This window comes from Platalea leucorodia, assembly GCF_965183815.1.
Source record: "Platalea leucorodia genome assembly, chromosome: 3".
Classification (NCBI taxonomy): domain Eukaryota; kingdom Metazoa; phylum Chordata; class Aves; order Pelecaniformes; family Threskiornithidae; genus Platalea; species Platalea leucorodia.
In genome coordinates this window covers 75,685,146-75,703,070 of record NC_138825.1, presented here as the reverse complement: position 1 = coordinate 75,703,070, position 17,925 = coordinate 75,685,146, and positions in this window count along the sequence as shown.

Sequence of the window (17,925 nt, the reverse complement as noted above, 5' to 3'; positions counted from 1 at the left end):
AGAACCACTATGAATAACTAGTAAATATCTAGCAAATAATAATCTGCTAGTTTGGGAAGAATAACATAAGGAAACATTTTTTTATTAAAATCCCTACTGCAAAAGAGGAACTAGAGTTTCATTTGACTTGTGTTAGTACTTTACTTTATCAACAAGACTGCTTGGTGGAAACAATGGTCAACGGTGTGTTGTTGGCATGTCCCAAATGGCTGGTCATACTCTGAAAATGCCTTGCAGATTGGACCCTGGGAAAGAGAAGAGGGTCATGAACACTGAAAACTCTGCTGGGGGTCAGGTACAAAACACACCAGCAGCAGCTAAGGTCAAGAGTATATCCTCCATGAACAAAACTTAAGGGAAGGTGTTGAGTGGGGAATGTATTGAGAAGGCAGTTTCCATATTTCGATGGTTAGGGAGTAGCTAAGTGTAGCTATGAATTCTTGGATATGGACAACTAAAACACCATTGGGATTTTAATCATCTGGCTTGTGGATCCTGCCTAAGATCAGGGGAAATAATGTGCGTACTTTGCAGAGAGCACAGGAGCACAGATCTCCAAACACGGCAAATAATCTTGTATTTCCACCAGTTCTGAAACGCCTGTTAGAAAGTTTGTTCTTCTGTTCTTTTTCCCAGAGCTCAGAATGCTTTTAGCAAGGATTTAGTCCCCATTGAAAAGGGTCTGCAGGGACTTAGTCTTTTTTTCACAGAAAAAATAAGGATAAATAAATTAATAAAAATAAATTTTACAAAATTTTATTGAATCATTAGCTTCAGCAGGGTGCCAGATCTAATGTCTGCATGGAAACAGCCTTCCAGGGCTCTGACCTGCATTACAAATTGTCTGTAATTTAACAGCGAGTGAAGCTTAGTGGGAGCAATTTCTTTAAAATGCTTGCTGCCCTTAGCTTAAAGGAGAGGAAATTAGAGGAATCCAGAAGTTTTCATTTCCAAGTGAAGCAAGTCACACAGCACAGCAGAAGACCTTTTTAAATTGCAATATGGCATCATATTAAACAGAAGCCATCTGTGTTTCCTTTGGCTTTCTATCAGTTTACATTTTTTTCTTAGATGTAGTAGTAGCAAATGTCAGAACTTTTTCACCCTCTCCCATAATGCAAAATTAGTACGTGACTGTCTGCAGATCTATAGGTCTCAGCTGACCCATTGCTGTGAACCCTGTGCTGTGCGAGCTGCTTGTCTTCACAGAAGTACCACGAGTGAACTTAAATAGGGCCTCACGTGAATTGTAACCTAGATCCTGGAAAGTATTAAAACACTTGTTTAATTAGCTTGCTAGAGGGGAGTTTTGAATTAGTTGGTTTTTTTCAGAAGGAGGACTAAAGGCAGTTGCATTAACATGTGTGGTTCCTGAATATCTTCTAAAATGACATTGTAGTTTCCTACATTGTCGGCTTCCAGGGCAGCTGTGCTAAATCTGGCTGTAATGATTAAAAATGCTGTAGTCTCTTACTTTTTTCCTGCCTCTCTGCTGGAAACTACTGCCTCCATAGTAGGATAGGCAGCTATCCTGCTACATGCCAGCTGCTGAACTTGTGCGGTTTGCAGCTTGGGCTATTAGCTTTTACTGCAACTGCAGATAGACTGGTCTCTGAACAGCATTGCCTTGAGGTGTAATGCCGTACGGGTCTGCTATAACAGCAATAGACACTAGCAGAAAAGGAAAGGCAGTCACTGGGAGGTGAGGAAATATTATTTTCCCCTGGCCTGAACTGCTAATGCTTGTGAACCTTTAATGACTTTTATTTCTTCAGGATTTTGCCAAAACAGACACTGTGTGAAGTGACTTTATCAAAGTGTTTTACTGTTGTTAATGAAATAAGAGAATAGTAATTAAGGTGAAATAATGCCTGAAAATGAAAGGAAAGCACTATGAGTTGGGCTAGATAATCATGTGGGCCACGAGCAAGGTATATGGATAGACGCCGGTACTAGTGAGGTGTATGGGCTATACCTCTGCAGTGTCATTGCTCCATCCACACAAGGAAGGAGGCTGGGGCTGTGCTGCCTGAGCAGGGGAGGGTGCTGCCAGGGACTGAATTTGGGGTGGAGGGGCCTTGAGGTCTGATCCTGCCTCACTCAGGAAGAAGAAGGGGCAGGTGGTGTCCGTGGAGCTGGTGGCAGGGCAGGAGGCCTGGGGAAGGGAAAGAGTCTTGCTGGGACAGCCTTAACCAGCAGCTAAGGAACAGTCTGTAACTTTAACTGCTAATTCCCAAGCACTAGTGGTTTCTTAATCTTGGGGGTGAAGATGTGAATATTTAGAGAAAAATTACAGAGGATTTCTGACAAGAGATTGATGTGCTGCTGCAAGGGCACTGAGCCATGAGGCTGTGTGCATCTGGAAGTGAACTCCTCACGTGCAGCGTGCGCCTGTCGGTGCTGCCAGACCTCTCTCCATCCCTCCTCTTCCCGAGGACTGACAGCTCTGGGGGCTGGCCGGGAAGCTGTGCTCAGATGGGCTGTCAAAGTTGCCTGCAGGGCTGACGCCGGCAGGAATGGGCCTTTGAACTGGACCCTGTGGGGAGCTAGCGTGGAGAGATGAGCTCTGGAAATACAAGATTTTGATGATTCCTGCTACTTAATGGACTGCCTACTGGGTTTGCTGTGAGTGGGCCTTTGTTTTGAAGGGCTTTGCTGCCAGGGAGAGGGGAGGTGGATGCCTTTGATAGCAAGGGGTGGTGTAGCTAGAGATGATCCTGCTCCTAGCATTAGTCAAGTTTAGCTTGAGTCTAGCAGTGAGAAAACTGGGGGAAGGTGTCTGTGATGTAAAAAATGCTGGTTGTGCACCAAACAGTGGTGTCCTGACTGGGGTTGTTCAAAGATTGCTGGGAGCACTGGGATCCTCTACCAGCTCACAGGGTACAGCAAGGAAAAGGGCACAAGTGTTCAGGTGTATGGAGTGGGATTGATCTTGCCGAACTGCAGCAACGCATCTCATCCTAAGGCCAGCATGTAAATTGGTTCAGTTGAGTTCCTCTCTGGAGGCACCTAGCTATTTTTCAGGGTGAGTCTTAACAACCGTCTCAGACAGATGTTGATATTCTGTGCATTCAGGGCTAGGGGAGCTGATTCCCACCAGCAGCAGCCTGTGGAAATGACCTGTTGAGTCTGTTTGCATCTTGCTGCTGTATCAGATATGCTGGTGAAATAGATAACTCTCATGAAATTTTTCTCCTCTGTTGATCCCAAGTCTAGAACTTATCACACACAGGCACTGAAGGGGTACCTATCAGCAGCTTAAAGAGTAACATGGAGGTTGTTGCAGTTGACCCAATCTGCTAGTGCACTATGTAGACAAACAAAGAGAAAGATGGGATCATTGGGTTGTGTGACACTTCCTTCAAGAGTAAAATAAGAGAGTGACATTTCAGTAGGGACTCAGCAGTGACTCTGACAAAACCAAGCTAATAACATGGGGAACATTTAATGTATTTCCAAAATTCAAAAGTCACCTAAAGCAGTTCTTACATGCAAGTCTCCATTTTGCTCTCATGGAAGCTGTGGAACATCAAAGGGCAGAAGAGTTGCACTGTATTTGTTTGTTTTCATAAACTTTCAGCAGTTTTGCTTTCCATAATTCATTTTCTGGATCACTTTCTGGTCCTACTAGTTTGTTATTACACAAACTTGTGACAATCCTCGCAGCTTTGCACTGATTACAGTAAGTGTGTTCAATTAGATCAGGCTCCTTTTTTAGGTATAGATGTACAAAAATTGAGATGGATCAGAAGCCAGCTGAAAAATTGCATCTAATATTTTAATTAAGAGTTTTAGCTTATCTATCTAGTATTATAACCTGTCTTTTGGACCAACTAAGATTGCTTGTGGGAGCTTTTTTCCTAGGATGTTGAGGCCCCCGGAAGCCACGTAGATGCATTAATTGAACAGCTGTGAGAACAGGCAACATTTCTGTTTTTTTTTAAAAAACTTTTTTTTTAAAAAGCTTTTCTATTTTCTTGCTCTGTTCCTGGGTCTTGATGTTTTCTGAAAGTATAAAGTCCTGTGCAGCCTGAAGAGAAGTAATGAAAGCTTAAGAAAAAATGGCAATGGTGCTTTCTAAACTCTGCTTAATGATGTAATGCAATGCAGATGAATGCTTCTTCTCCAGCTGGCTAACTCCACTGGAACCCATTTACACGCCCACACGTACATACACATACTTGTGCTTTTTCCCTTTTTGTGGCCTTAAAACAAAACAAGAAACAACCCAACAAACCTCCTTGCTGTTCATAGAACTAGCAGATTCTGGTTTGCTCTGCCGAAACCATGATTAATGAAGTACAAAATAGATAGTTTTCTTATCGAAGGGCTACTGACAGATTAAAAGCTGATTAAAGTTGACTGTTGCTTACGTGTGAAAGGAGGCAACTACTTGATTCCTGGTGGGCAGCGGTCATTATGAAAGTCTGTGTGCTTTGATGGAACTGGAGGACTGGCAGAAGGATTCCTAGAAGAATGACATTTTTCTCTAAGATGAAGCAGCCAAATACTTCCTATGCAGTTTGTCCCAGCTTTTATATATTAAAAGATATATAAATGCATTTAGAGTAAGGAGGGGTGGAGAACCCTTGTGGAAGCACTCAATAAATCCTGCATCAGGTAATAAACAGGCTGATATCAAAGGGCTCATCTGCTCCTTAGAGATAAGCTCTTATGTGATTTGATACTTATCAAAGACCCCTGAGTCTGCAAAATTTAGTTGGGAAATCTTCTGAGCAAAGGCCATGACAAGCCATTTGTGAAAACAGCGTGATATATTCCGTAGTTGTCAAAGCATTAGGGCAGTCTTCCTTGCAGTATCTTAGAATACTTTAATTTCTTCCTGAAGCACAAGAAACTAGGGGAAAGAAGTAATGCTAGCTCAGGCATACCCAAAATATCTCTGTGCTGAGAAGATCTGGCCATTGGAAAACCTTTATGGTGTAACGCAAGGTGCTTCATTTACCCCTACAATATGTTGTGCTCATCCCTGCAATCTGTCCCTGTGTACCATGATAGCAGAGCTTTCAGCAGTTGCAGCAGGCTTGCACAGTGTGCATCCTGCCTGGCAGCTGCAGGAGATGTGGTCCAGCCTCATCCAAGACAAGTCTTATTGGCAGCTTCCCCCACCTTGCCTTGGGAGCTGTGTTTAATCTGGTCCTTGCCTGAACTGCATTATGGCTGTGCCTGTACCTGGCCTTGTACCTTGTTGACCCAGACCCACAGACTTGATGTCTTGACTTGAGCGAGAGTGATGTCTGTCCAGCTGCGTGCTTTATCTGTGGCTTAACTTTGTTTTCTTCCATTGCAGACAAAGCTACATCAAATAACTATGTTTCTCACCAGCTAAGAGCATGTATGAGGAAAATCATTTGCAAGCTGGTGCTCTTCCTCTTTGAAACTATTCTGTGAAAACTGGTGTATTCTCTGTTCTGGTGTATTTTGCCGTCACATTTTATTTTCCCTTCTAGAAAATGCCTTATTTTGTTCTGATTACACTGTTCATGATAAACATATGCTGGCTAATAATAATCAGCCATCAATGTTATAGTTTTGAAAGTCTATTTGCAAATATGTCAAGTGGATTTTTTTTAATGCATACTTTGATATTTTCCTTCCATTTTCTCTGATGGTGTCTCCACAATTTCAGTTGCTCTGCGGTATATATCACAGTAATTACAGTGTAAAGAGACACGAACAGTGTTATAAAGTAGGCTATTCAGAGTCTGTTTTGTTAGTTTAAAATAACCAAATGAGTATTATGTGAGTTGGCAGCAACTTTTCTACCTCCGAGAGGTAAAGAGCCAGGCTACTGTGTCCATGCTGAGGATGTTTTAAATGAGGCCAGTGACAAAACTGTGAGCTGTAGTTCTTGCATGTTGTCACAGTTCAGCACCACATCCCCACACCGTAGCATGCCCCAGCATGGTAAGGATGCAGGAGAGCAGCTGGCTCTGCTATGAAAGGAAAGAACTCGCATTGCTGGGAACCGCTCTGTGGGGTATCATTCCTCACTAATGTGCTTAAGCAGACCCAGGTGGAGTGCAGAGGCAATAGGAGGAGAGTTTTTGTAGAAAGCTCTGGCATCAGCGTGGCTGCATAAATAAATGGAGGACAGTTTTCTTCCTCAGATATGAAACAGTTGGACTGCTGAAGAAGGATGCTGATGGTCCAATGGGAAACAGTTATTTTGCTTTGCATTTTGTTTTGAATGTATAGCAATGCCTGGCTGTTTTTTTTTTTTTTTTTTTTTTTTTTTGTGGGTTTAGGGAGGGTGTTATTTTTCTTTTGTTAACCAAAATATGTGTGTCTCATTTTCTCTGTCACTAATTTACACTGTCTTGAAGACTTAACCCATTTCCTTCAGGTTCAGTTAAAACCTGGTTGAGAGCTTGGCTCATGCAAGAGGCTGCATTTACTCAGACATGAACTTCCTCCCTCCTTAAAGGCTGTTCAATATGTTGTAGATAGGCCTGTTGTCTGCATTTATTCTCGCCACCTGTAGGCATCTAACTCAACAGTTAGAGCAGGAGCTTAGTGTCTCTCTCAGATCCTTCTATACTTGATCTAGGAAAATGTGTAACTTCATCCCACTTGAAGTAAACCGCCCTGTGAGGCTGCCTTTCTCTTTCCATTCATATAAAGCAAGTCTATGGTACTATGTACTATAGGTCTGTCAGGTAAGAGAGAGGAATCTGGGCACAAACAAGTGAGTGCAAGGATAGTATTTGATGTTGACTTGTAGCAGCTATGAGGGAAGCTTATATAGAGGAATTTGCCTTTTTCATTACTCCTAATTTTTTTTTATTTAGCCAACTTATGGTATTGTATTTGGTATGCTTGTTAGAATTCTTTACCAGATTTTTTTTTTTTTAAACATACACAACACATTAAACCACTGAAATACAAGCTCTGTGGAATCCCTTTGGATTCCCTGTAAATGTTTAGCATCCACACCAGCTTTCTAGCTACCTTGTTGTTTCTGTCCTATAACAAGATCCTTTAATATAGCCCCCAGATCTGTAGTATAGAACCTTACACCTTATAAAAAGGGATTTTTCAATGGATGTAAGGAAATGATAACAGAAATGTCCCTGCAAACAGCTTGCCAATGAGTTAGAAATAGTGTGAAGGCTGGCATGATGCCAGCACTGGTCGACCACTGCTTTTGGATATTTTTCTAAAGTTCATTTAATTCTTCACATATGTTCTTTCCCCAGCCCCCAAAGAAATATTTTTGCAATGCTCTTAAAAAAAAAAATCAATGCCAGCTGTTGGGTTCTTAGAAGAAACTTTTAGCAGCAAGGAATGTAGTGCGCACACAATGGAATTAAATACCCTGGGTACAAGAAACAGATTTCTTTAAAGATAAAGATTGTGATCAGCAACAAATAAGACAAAATAGAGCTTTTCCCACAGAAAAAAAACTTGAAGAGAATGAAAAATCCAATGTGGTAGATTCTTTCTAGTGTCAAGTCCTACAGATCGAGGCAGAGATGCCATTACTGCTAAGTTTTGTTACTACCTGAGGTAGAAATAAGGGAGTACTTCATGTCCATTGCCGTCAGTACTTTCAATAAAACCCCTGGCTGAGGTGTGGTTGCAGCTAGTGTTTGCATAGATTTCACTCTATGTAATTTGGTACAAATCTCTCTTGCAAACATTGCTGTATTACAAGGGAGTTGTTCTTGCCACCAGAACTCTTTTTAGCAATCAAAAACCAAACGACCCCCTACCTTGCAAAAACAAACAAACCCAAACATCCCCAACCCCAAAACTCAAAGAAACCAAGTAATTTCTCCCAGCATTCTGCAGGATTTTAAAGTTGCTTGGAATGCCTGCTGACTCACAGCCTCATTCGGTCAAGTGTTGAAAACCTTCAAGGATGGAGATTTCACAGTTTCCCTGAGCGCCTGTCCCAGTACTTAAGCACTATCACTGTGAAACTTTTCCCTTGTTGCAGCCTGTGCTCATTGCTTTTGCTGGGCACCTCTAAATCATCTGGCTCCATCTTCTCTACAACCCCATTTAAGCTGTGGAAAGGCTGCAGTTAGATCACCTGACAGCTCCCTTCTCTCCAGGCTTAAGTGGACCCAGTTCCCTCAGCCCTTGATTGTACATATACTCCAGTCATCTTAACCATCATAGAGGGAGCTTGCCTCTTCTTGAACTTAAAAAAAACAACAAAAAAACCCCAAACTAACAAATAAAACCTCCCCATTTTGCTCACTATTCCTTAAAGGCAAAGTTTTCTAAGGCCAGTAGTGTTTGCTCCTCCATTATATGTGAAAAGATGGGGCTCCAGATAGAAGTGATTACTTACTTTTTCTCATTTTCTTTTTTCTGCTAATGGATAGTCAGAGAGATAGTGCTTCCTTCAACTACTTCTCAACCATCTTCTTGAAATGATCTTTTCTCTTGAGCTACCACTGCAGAGGAGGGCTCAAAGGAACTTTAAGGTGTCATGTCATCCATCCTGCTGACCTAATAAGCCAGCATCCACTATACCAGTGCCATCTCTCTAACCAATATTTGCCTAACGTGTTTTTGAAGATCTGTGAGGATGGCGACTCCAGAATTTTCCAGCACTTCAGTATTTTTTACTGTCAGAAATAATTTTCTGGTGTGCAATACAAATCTTTCTCATTGAAATTTTATCCCCTTACCTCCTGTTTCCTCCAACATGTGTACAAAGAACAAAGTTGCCCCTTCTAAAAGGTGTGCAGGCTGTTCTCATATTCCTTCTCAGTCTTTTCTGCTACAGGCTGAACAGGTCAAATACCCTCTTTCCTTCCTCCCAGGTTGTTTTCCAGACCTCATTCAATCATCAGTCTCATGTCTAAAATTTTCTTTAAGAGCAGCACCCAGTGCAGTACTCCAGCTGAAGTTTGACTAGTGTTGTGTAGGATGGAGAGATGATCCTGCCAGTGCTGCAGACTACATTTCTATTTATTCACCTCAGCATGATGTTTCTCTTTTTTGCAGTAGCATGATGTTGTTGACTCATGTCCAGCTTGTGATCCGTAGTAACTGCCAGCTCCTCTTTTTCAGAACTGCTGCTTAGTCATCTCCCATCCAGCACCTGTGCAGCTGATTGTCCTAACCTAACTACAGTAAATTGTGCACATCTTTGAATAATACTGTATTGATGTTGAACTGTGCCTCTGATTTGTCATGGTAATTTGGAATTCTATATCTATCTTTCAATGTCATGTCTGCAAATGTAGTAAGCCCACTGTCTATTCCATCAGCCAGAGCGATCATGAAAATAGTGTGTGGCACTGGAACTTTAGGTATGCCTTATGGGACTGCATGTGATATGTAGCTCCATCCTGATCTTTGATTGCATATAACTCTATTGGTATGGCTTGCCAGCCCATTTTACACCTTTGGATAGTAGTTTCATGTAGTTCATATTTCTCTGGGTTAAGTGTGAGAATGACATGCACCACAATCTGAAAAAAAGTACCATCATCATACGAGCTATTATTGCCCACACACAGTCATAGGAGTTGCACTGAAGAAAAAACCCCACCTCTACTATGTTATACCCCAGTAAGAATGGCAAATAATTTAAGGCTGTAGAAGACTTCTTCATGCAATGAGATACCAAGACTTAATGAAGAGATATTAGAAAGAATCATGAAACTAAAAGAGCCTTAAAGTTATCATTCATTCTGACTTCATATGTTGCTGAATGTGTAGTTATTCATCTCCAACCTGGGCATGTGCTGAAACAACTTGCATCACTTAACCTTTCCTGCCCTGAAGCAGAAAAAAAGGTTGAGGACTGGTAAAATCAGGCAGAGTGGGTAATGTGAGTAAGGAAATTTTGTTTTTCAGTAGCAATTCTTCCTGTTTGTATATCGTTACAATGTTCAGGTAGAGAAAAATACCATGAAGAAGAAAAAAAGCAGGTGGGGCTATGAACCATGTTATAGAATAGATCCATAATGGTATGCATGGAGAGGATACAGCACCTGGATGGAAAACAGATCTGTGTTTTAAATGAGCAGATCTTACAGATTTTTCCAAAGGAGAACTACAATGTAATGCACCAAAGTACCAGTAGATTATACCTGTTTTACAGAGAGAATGGGATGCCAATACTTGTCTTACTGAAGCTGGCAGGAGTGTGGCAGGGCTGCCAATATCCCTCGAGGTTTCCTGGAAAAATCTTATGTTTCCTTCACAAAGCCCTGCACTGCTTTGAGTCTGTGTATTTTCTCACTCTGTGATTGCCATGTAACACTTTGTGGTCTGCTCTTAGCACTTCAAAAGGCCAGCTGCTCCCTCAGATTATCAGCTAGCTGGTTATCTATAAATAGAGTATAGCTACTGCCCTGGGGAGATTCTGGGTTGGAATATAAGTAAATGTATTTGACAGGTTTCTGAGGCTCATTCTTGAGGGTTAACATAAATTTTCATATAGGATAAAAGTCGGCAAGACACCCTTATATTCTTACAAGCATCTTATGACACAGAAGATTGTTCTAGTTTATTTATATATGCTATCACTCATTAATGTGACAATACACATCAAATCCTTATTTTCAAAATGAAAAACTGTGGGCGATCTCCTTCACTGTGCAAAAGTTGGGACCCTGAGTGGCTACATATGCCATTTGTGCTTATTTGTGCATTGATTTGGATTTGTTCTCCATACCCTTGTGCAATCCCCTCTTGAAGCACGAAAGTGATGTGCAGTGATAATTTTGTTTCAAGTTCCATATTTTCTAGGCTTGAGTTTAATGTCGTAGTATGAGTAGAGACACAGTAGATGGCAGTACATAACATAAATTACCTCTGCTGCACACTTCTGTTCCCAGTGGTAATTGTCCAGAGCTGGTGAGATTACACGGGAGGGCACACCCTGCTCCCTGGCTCCCTGCGGAGGAAAGGAGGAGGCTTCTGCAAAGCAGCGTACTCTGAAGCATCACTTTTGCTCAGTGAATCAAGACTGCTGAATCAGCAAAGGAAACTACCCCTGATCTAAGCAGCTTAATCACTAGTAGGAGACTCTGAAGGCCTGCCTCCTGACAGACTGCGGCTTTCAGCAGAATCCAGTCCCAGGGTATTTTTATTTTCACCCATGTTTTTGTCTTCCACACCTTGATTCATGTTCTTAATAGCCTTGCTGCTTCACAATCTAGGCAATTTGCATGTCAAATTCATTTTTTCCCATTTATCCTCATAGCTCTGTTTTTGGGTAAACATTAGAGTGCTCATTCTTGGTGCTCTGTGACATTTGAACTAACATCTGGTATGGAAATAATGATAACATTAAACGAAAGTTCCCTTACCAGGTCGTGATGTGTTTCATCAATTTGATCTGGTGCAAGGAACCATCTGAAATAGGAGAAAAAGGAGGACGGAGGGGAAAGGGAGGAAACAGGACTTTCCTGAATGCGTAGGAAACTAACGCAGGACTGCTTTGATAACAAGGACTGGCAAAACAAGAAAGCCTCAAAATTAGAGAGTTTTAAGTGGAAAGCATTGTTTTTAACTGAAACATTTAATAACGGAGGTACTAGGGAGAGCCCAGTGGAGTGTCCGTAAGATGATGAAGGGGCTGGATCATTTCTTCTATGAGAAGAGGCTGAGAGAGCTGGGGCCATTCAGTCTGAAGAAAAGAAGACTCAGGGGGATGTTACCAGTCTATATAAATACCTAAAGGGAGGGTACAAAAGGGCCAGGCTCTTTTCAGTGGTGCCCAGAGGCAATGGGCCCAAACTGAAACACAGGAGGTTCCCTCTGAATATCAGGAAACACTTTTTCACTGTGAGGGTGACAGAGCCCTGGGACAGGTTGTGCAGTCTCCATCCCTGGAGATCTTCAAAAGCCATCTGGACATGGTCCCAGGCAGCCGGCTCTAGGTGGCCCTGTTTGAGCAAGGGGCTGGACCAGATGACCTGCAGAGGTCTCTTCCAACCTCAACGATTCTGTGATTCTATGAACACAAAGGGATGCCGAGTCCTGGACTTCTGGAGTTGGTAGCTGTACAGTTACGTTATGGTGCCTTCCAATGTCAGATTACTCATTGAAAACTATTTGGAGCACTATTAGATAAAATCAATATCTGAAGTTATACTTGGAAAACTAGTTTTAGCCAATGTCCAACATGGTCTCAGTATTCAAATTCCAGAGGGTTTCCTGAACTCCCTAAGTTACTAATCTAGTGCTGTGTTCCAAAAGACCTCAGCAAATATGCCGAGTGTTATTTTTTTCAGAATTATGTTTTTCAAGTGGGTCATGAAGTGACAGAAATGCTAGGATAATACAGGAAGTTGTTTCTTCTGTTTATTACCAATTTTGCACCTGGGCAAGTAGCAGTCAGGTAACATCACGCTTGCATCACCTGGAATTCAAATGAAGGAAAGATCTTGTTCTCTTTGTTTTTATTGGATTTTCTTTCTCTTCAGCCAAGAGAGACAGACATTTCCTTCTCTTAATATGGTGAATATTCTAACTACCAACAATGGAAAATTCTAAAATATAGGAAAAAATCTAATTACCAAAAGTGCTACATAGAATAACAATCTGGGGAAAATTAGCAATTGTTTTCAATAAACTGAGATGCTGAGAGAATCTTTTAATGAAAATGAAAAAATCTGCAGGTGTCTTATTAATCCTTTTGAAAGAGTCACTATTTTTTTAAGCAAAGACATGATCAACATGTAGGAACTTGTGTGTGGAACCATGTAGTAATAGCAATTATTTTTGTCAGTGGTCTTATTCAATATGGACTGTTTACTGTCTAGCCTGGATCATTTTGGGCCAGAAGGTGTAGAAAAAGATTTTGATTCTTTCTATTACAAGACCGGAAGATTGTTTAGGATCTTGCTATTAAAGGGCAAGAAGATTAATTTAGCATCTGCTTCTTAAAGTGTATGCTCTTTATCAGGAATGACTAAATAGGAGGAAAAGCCTGTTTTCAAACAGGGCTCTGCAGGGAGTGCTGGTTGGGAATCCCTCCAGGAAGCGGTGCGTGCAGCAAAAGCTTACCCTGTGCTGCTTAAGGTGTTGTTGAGACAATGTTCCTGGGGGACAGATGTCCATGTCATGACCATCCACTTAGAAAGTGACTCTGACTTTCACCTTGGAAAGGCCAAAAGATTAATGAGCAAAAAAGACTACATTTTTCTTTTTGCCTGGATGCCATTCCTCCAGGACAAGCTTGAATGGTCAGAAGTGTCAAAAGCACTGTGGGGATGTTTGCGCATCTGCGAACTGGTGAAGAAGTTCATCAGAGTAGCTGATTTGGGAAACAAGAATACTGCAGCTAATGCCTGTTTCAAATTCTCTTTATAGACTTAGCTTAGGATTTTATAACTTATAATATTAACACTTCAGAGACCCTAATCTTTTTTTTAGAAACTAAAAGCAAACTTTGACGGGAATCTTTCTACTGCTTGTCTCAGAAGAAGAGCAGCTATTAAACAAAACTAACTTTCAGCAGTCCTCATATCACCAGTAGTCACCACCCTTGTGAATTTTCCAGAACAATCACTAGTTCTCATGCTTAAGAAACAAAACAATATCAGTGAGAAATCTGTGCAAAGTCACAAGAGTATCCCACATAGAACTCTTAACTTTCAACAAGGTCTGACTTTGTCTGACACAGTTTAATGCTCTTGAGATCACTTCTGCAAGCTTTGAAATGGGGTGTGATTCCTTTGCTAGTAAATTAGGCTGCTTCCTTAATCTCATTTGGAAATAGGGTAACCAGAAGAAAAGACCTGGACTGATAGGGCCACAAAACAGAGTATCTTATGGTAAGAGAAACTGAACTCCTGCAAGCCTGAAACCTTGCAGTGCAGCTGAGGAACAGTAGGAAATCCCAAATTTTCTCCCACCTAGCTGAGCTGCTACCTTTTCTTTCCTGCCCTGCCTCTCTTCTCTTCTGGTTCAGTTTGCTTTGAGTTTGCTGCTTTGTGACCTTCAGGCCAGATAAATTCTTTCAGAGTCCTGGTTTTCCACTGCAGCCCTCACAGAAAACTGTGATTTTCCTTCCAAACTGAGCCAAGGAACATGTGAAATTCCCCTGGTTTTCCTGGAACATGCTGCTATTCGTTGCTATTTGTCTACTAATGGTTTGCTCCTGGATGCTGGACACTGGTTAATTATTATGACAAATAGTCACTCTGGAGACAAGCAAAATAAAAAGGAAAAAGTGAAGCTCCCATCGCTATTGATTTACTGCAAAGCTGGAAGAGTAGATCAGCTAGCCTGTGTACATTAGCTCTCCAAGAAAGTCTTGCCTGGTCCTATTGCCTAGCACATGAATAGGTTTAATAAAAGTAAGGGAGGGGGTAATTCTCCACCAAAAGGGACCTGGTTTGGCAGGTTTGACTCACTATTCTTTACAATTCCTTCTTACACTGACCTATTTTCAAGCACTGCGCTTTTTTTATTTCATGCTTTTATGCTGCTTTTGCCCTTGGTTTTGTTCTGAGTTTTGAGAGTCCACTCAGACGAGGAGAGGAGTGTCACCTATTCATCCATTTATAGATCAGATTTGACTTTTTTTTTTTCTTTAAAGTAAGTAATTACAACTTAAATCACAGTTTTAGTTGTGTGTCTCTGGAGTTTCTCAATCTTGACTATATCTTTCTTGAGCAAGGGCATCCAAAACTGAACAGATGTTTCTCCCACAATCACCTTCGTTCATAACAGGCATTCAGAGAGTATTGCTGAAATATTCATAAGCCTTAAGAGATAACAATGCATGAATACTAATGAATGGTAAGTTGTATGGTGCTTTAAACAGTGACACAATAAGGCAAGTCCAAACTAAAACATCACACAATTAAACATTTCCTTAGCTGCATAGTCTTAGGTGAAGATTTAGGTGAAGATTTCACATGTATTGTTTCCTCTAATATTCACAATAAACAGAGAAAAGGGTGCTGCAGAAAGGTTCATTTCAGTTTACAAAGATTCTTTGCCAACGTATTTAATATATCTTGAATCAAGGAGCTCATGAGAGATTGTTTTATAGCCTCGTCACTATGATTATTCCTAAATGGACATCTGTGGAATACATTTAAGGCTAATTAGAACTTTTTCTATTTATTTGTTCATTTTAATTGAGGATGATTCAACAACTTATGCTACATGCATACAATCACTACCAGTTAGAGCTGGAAACTGTGATTTTGTCATGGAAATTTCTAATATTAATTAATTGCCATTTTTCATTTTCAACATTTTTATCAAAACCACTACTTTTTAAAGTGGCATTCCCCCCCTCACTAATTTGATGTCAAAAGAATGATGAATATTTTGACCATCTCAACTGGCAAGCTGTTGAACATGAAAACAGACAGCAAACACTTTTAACAATTTAGAAACAGTAGGTTTGTGCTGGGCTCAGGTTTTACTATTTTTGAAGCTGGCCAGTGGGCTGTAGCTAAAATTGCTTCAGATTTGCAGTTCATCCTCACTTAATACCTCCAGAAATGAAGTGCAGCGGGATGAGCCTGGAGGTGAGGAACCTGACAGCCCAGCCCACTAGCCACCGACACTTGCTCCTTGGGGTCTCTGTGGACTTGTGCCTTTGCCCTTCTGGCAGGACATGCTGGCACCACCGTAACACTCAGTAGTGCCACCAGCAAGGATGTCACTGTCTTCTGCTTTCAAGTCTTTCTGGTGCCCTTTGCCTTTCAGCTGAGAATGGCTGCGTTATGCAAATGCTGCTTTTTCAGCCCCGTGCATTCTGTGTTCACCTGCGCTAACGAAAGAGCTGCTTTAGCCCAGTGCACTGAGATGAGAATATCCCCTCAAATACTCTACAACTTGTCCCATTTTACATAGTTTTTAAATTACAAATTACATTATTCCACCTCCCTGCTGCCAGTGTTTAAAGACTCGTTACCATGGAATTTCAGATGAAATAGAAATAATGATGCTGAAAGACATTAGCTGACACCCTCGGTGACTGATGAGTTCCAGTACTTATCAAGACAACCCCTCTCACAACGTGATCAAATGCTTGAAATGCTGACATTTCACAAGCATGTGTCACCAGGAGATGAGAAGTCTTAAATGTTTTTTAGGGAGGGCTCAGGTAGTCAAAATATCATAAATGATAAAATCTGTGATTTATAGCACAATGGCTAATTCAGAACAATGACTTGTCATGTTTTTATCAGGGAAATCGTGTAAGGGAAGACGTAATGCAAAAAGCAAATGGAAGGTAATTATAAAAGGAAAGGTTAGCTGGTAATAGTGCCTGGTATTAATCTGCTTAATTGCTATGTGAGATTGTTAGAGGGGGAGCACATAGACCTGACAACAAAAGTGCTGGGGCCCCCACTGGCTATTTTAGCCTCTGCAGTTTCCTTGGACTCATGCAGGGATGAGTCTTGCAGGGCTTGTTCCTTCTGGAGTTCCCCTGAGCAAAAAGGGAGCCAGCAGGGCTGGATGCAGCCGGCGTGAGGTAAAGGCTGATCAGCAGCAAAGCTCCTCCCTTACTGCAGCAATCGTACACCCTTTACCAGGGTTTGACTAAATACTTGCAAAATTGTGTTTGTTACTGTGCAAACCATTTTGCATAATAGCTGAGAATCTTGTTTACCAGGACAGTCTTCAAGAGCTTCACAAAAATAGGTTTGGAGTTGTACACTTTGCAAATCAGACTTTGTAATGTGCAGTAAACCATAACAGAAGCATTAATAAGGTTTGAACTTTGTTCTTATTATGTATTTCCAAGATTTTTATGTCTCTTGATTTATGATAACTTCCACATTTCATTGCCTTTTCCTCAATATTTCACGGCTTCACTTCTACATTTTAATAGAGGTGTCTGCTAAAAGGGAAATTTATGGAATGAGCTTGATTTCTTTTTCCTGCAGCTCTGAAGAACATAGGTGTGTTTTTCATTTCTGTCACCTCTCCTGATGAAATGTATCATCTGCTTGAACCATATGTAGCTCTCTGGGATACATCAGGAGGTGGAGAGGAAAGGAAACATCAGTTTAAAAAATCAACACCTTTAAAATGTTATTTTATCTTTAAAAATCTGCAGTCTCTTTCTCCTCAGGATGAACATTAGCGCTGAGAACGATACATTCCTTTCTAAGTGTAGGACCAGGCAGGACCTGACTTTTTGCAGTGTGTGGTTCATAGATTCCCACTCAAAATGTTACCCAGGAACAGGTTGTGAAACAAGAACAAGAGCTGCCCTTCAGGAAGACACATGTTCCGGAGTTAAGGAGCTGGAGGGATGGAAAATTTATCACATTCTCTTCGAGGTAGTTAAAACAGTTGGTTGGCTTTACTGCTAGTGTTCCCAGAGTGCAAGCTACTGCCTTACTGACTTTCATTTTGAGGACAGGAATGGTTGCTCCTTTATCCAGCACATCTGAGAGATTAATAATCTTCTTTTGGTGCTCCAGAGGTGGCCCAGGAGATTACATCTAGACTGTGTGGCAACAGCACGCTTCAGCTCACCCTGCTGTCCTTGTGCTCTGAACTAGGGGTATGGCTGGAGTATCCCATAGCTCCTTTCTGATCCAGGTGTCCAAGTTCCTGCTATAGAAGCAATTTAGCAGGGATAGCACAAGAGGGAAGAGGACTGATCTTTGCCTGGGTCTTTCCCATGCATATGGTCAGCATGTGGCTAGGGTTTGCACCTCAGTCTGGATCCACTCTCCAGTCTGCAGGCTTTGATACAGCATCAGAGAGGATGTCTTGATCATTGGCTGGGCTGCAGCCAGCTTCCTTGGATATATACTGGTTAACACCTAGTGCAGAACTGTTTGCTTATAGAATCCCATTTATTGGTCTGTATTTAAATATTGGTCTATCTACACATATATATTTCGAAGTCTGCAGGCAGGATGGGAGCTGGTTGACAACTACTGAGAGGTCAGTAGAATAGGAGGGGCTCTGCAGTGGATTCTCTGCTCCAGCAGCCTGGCT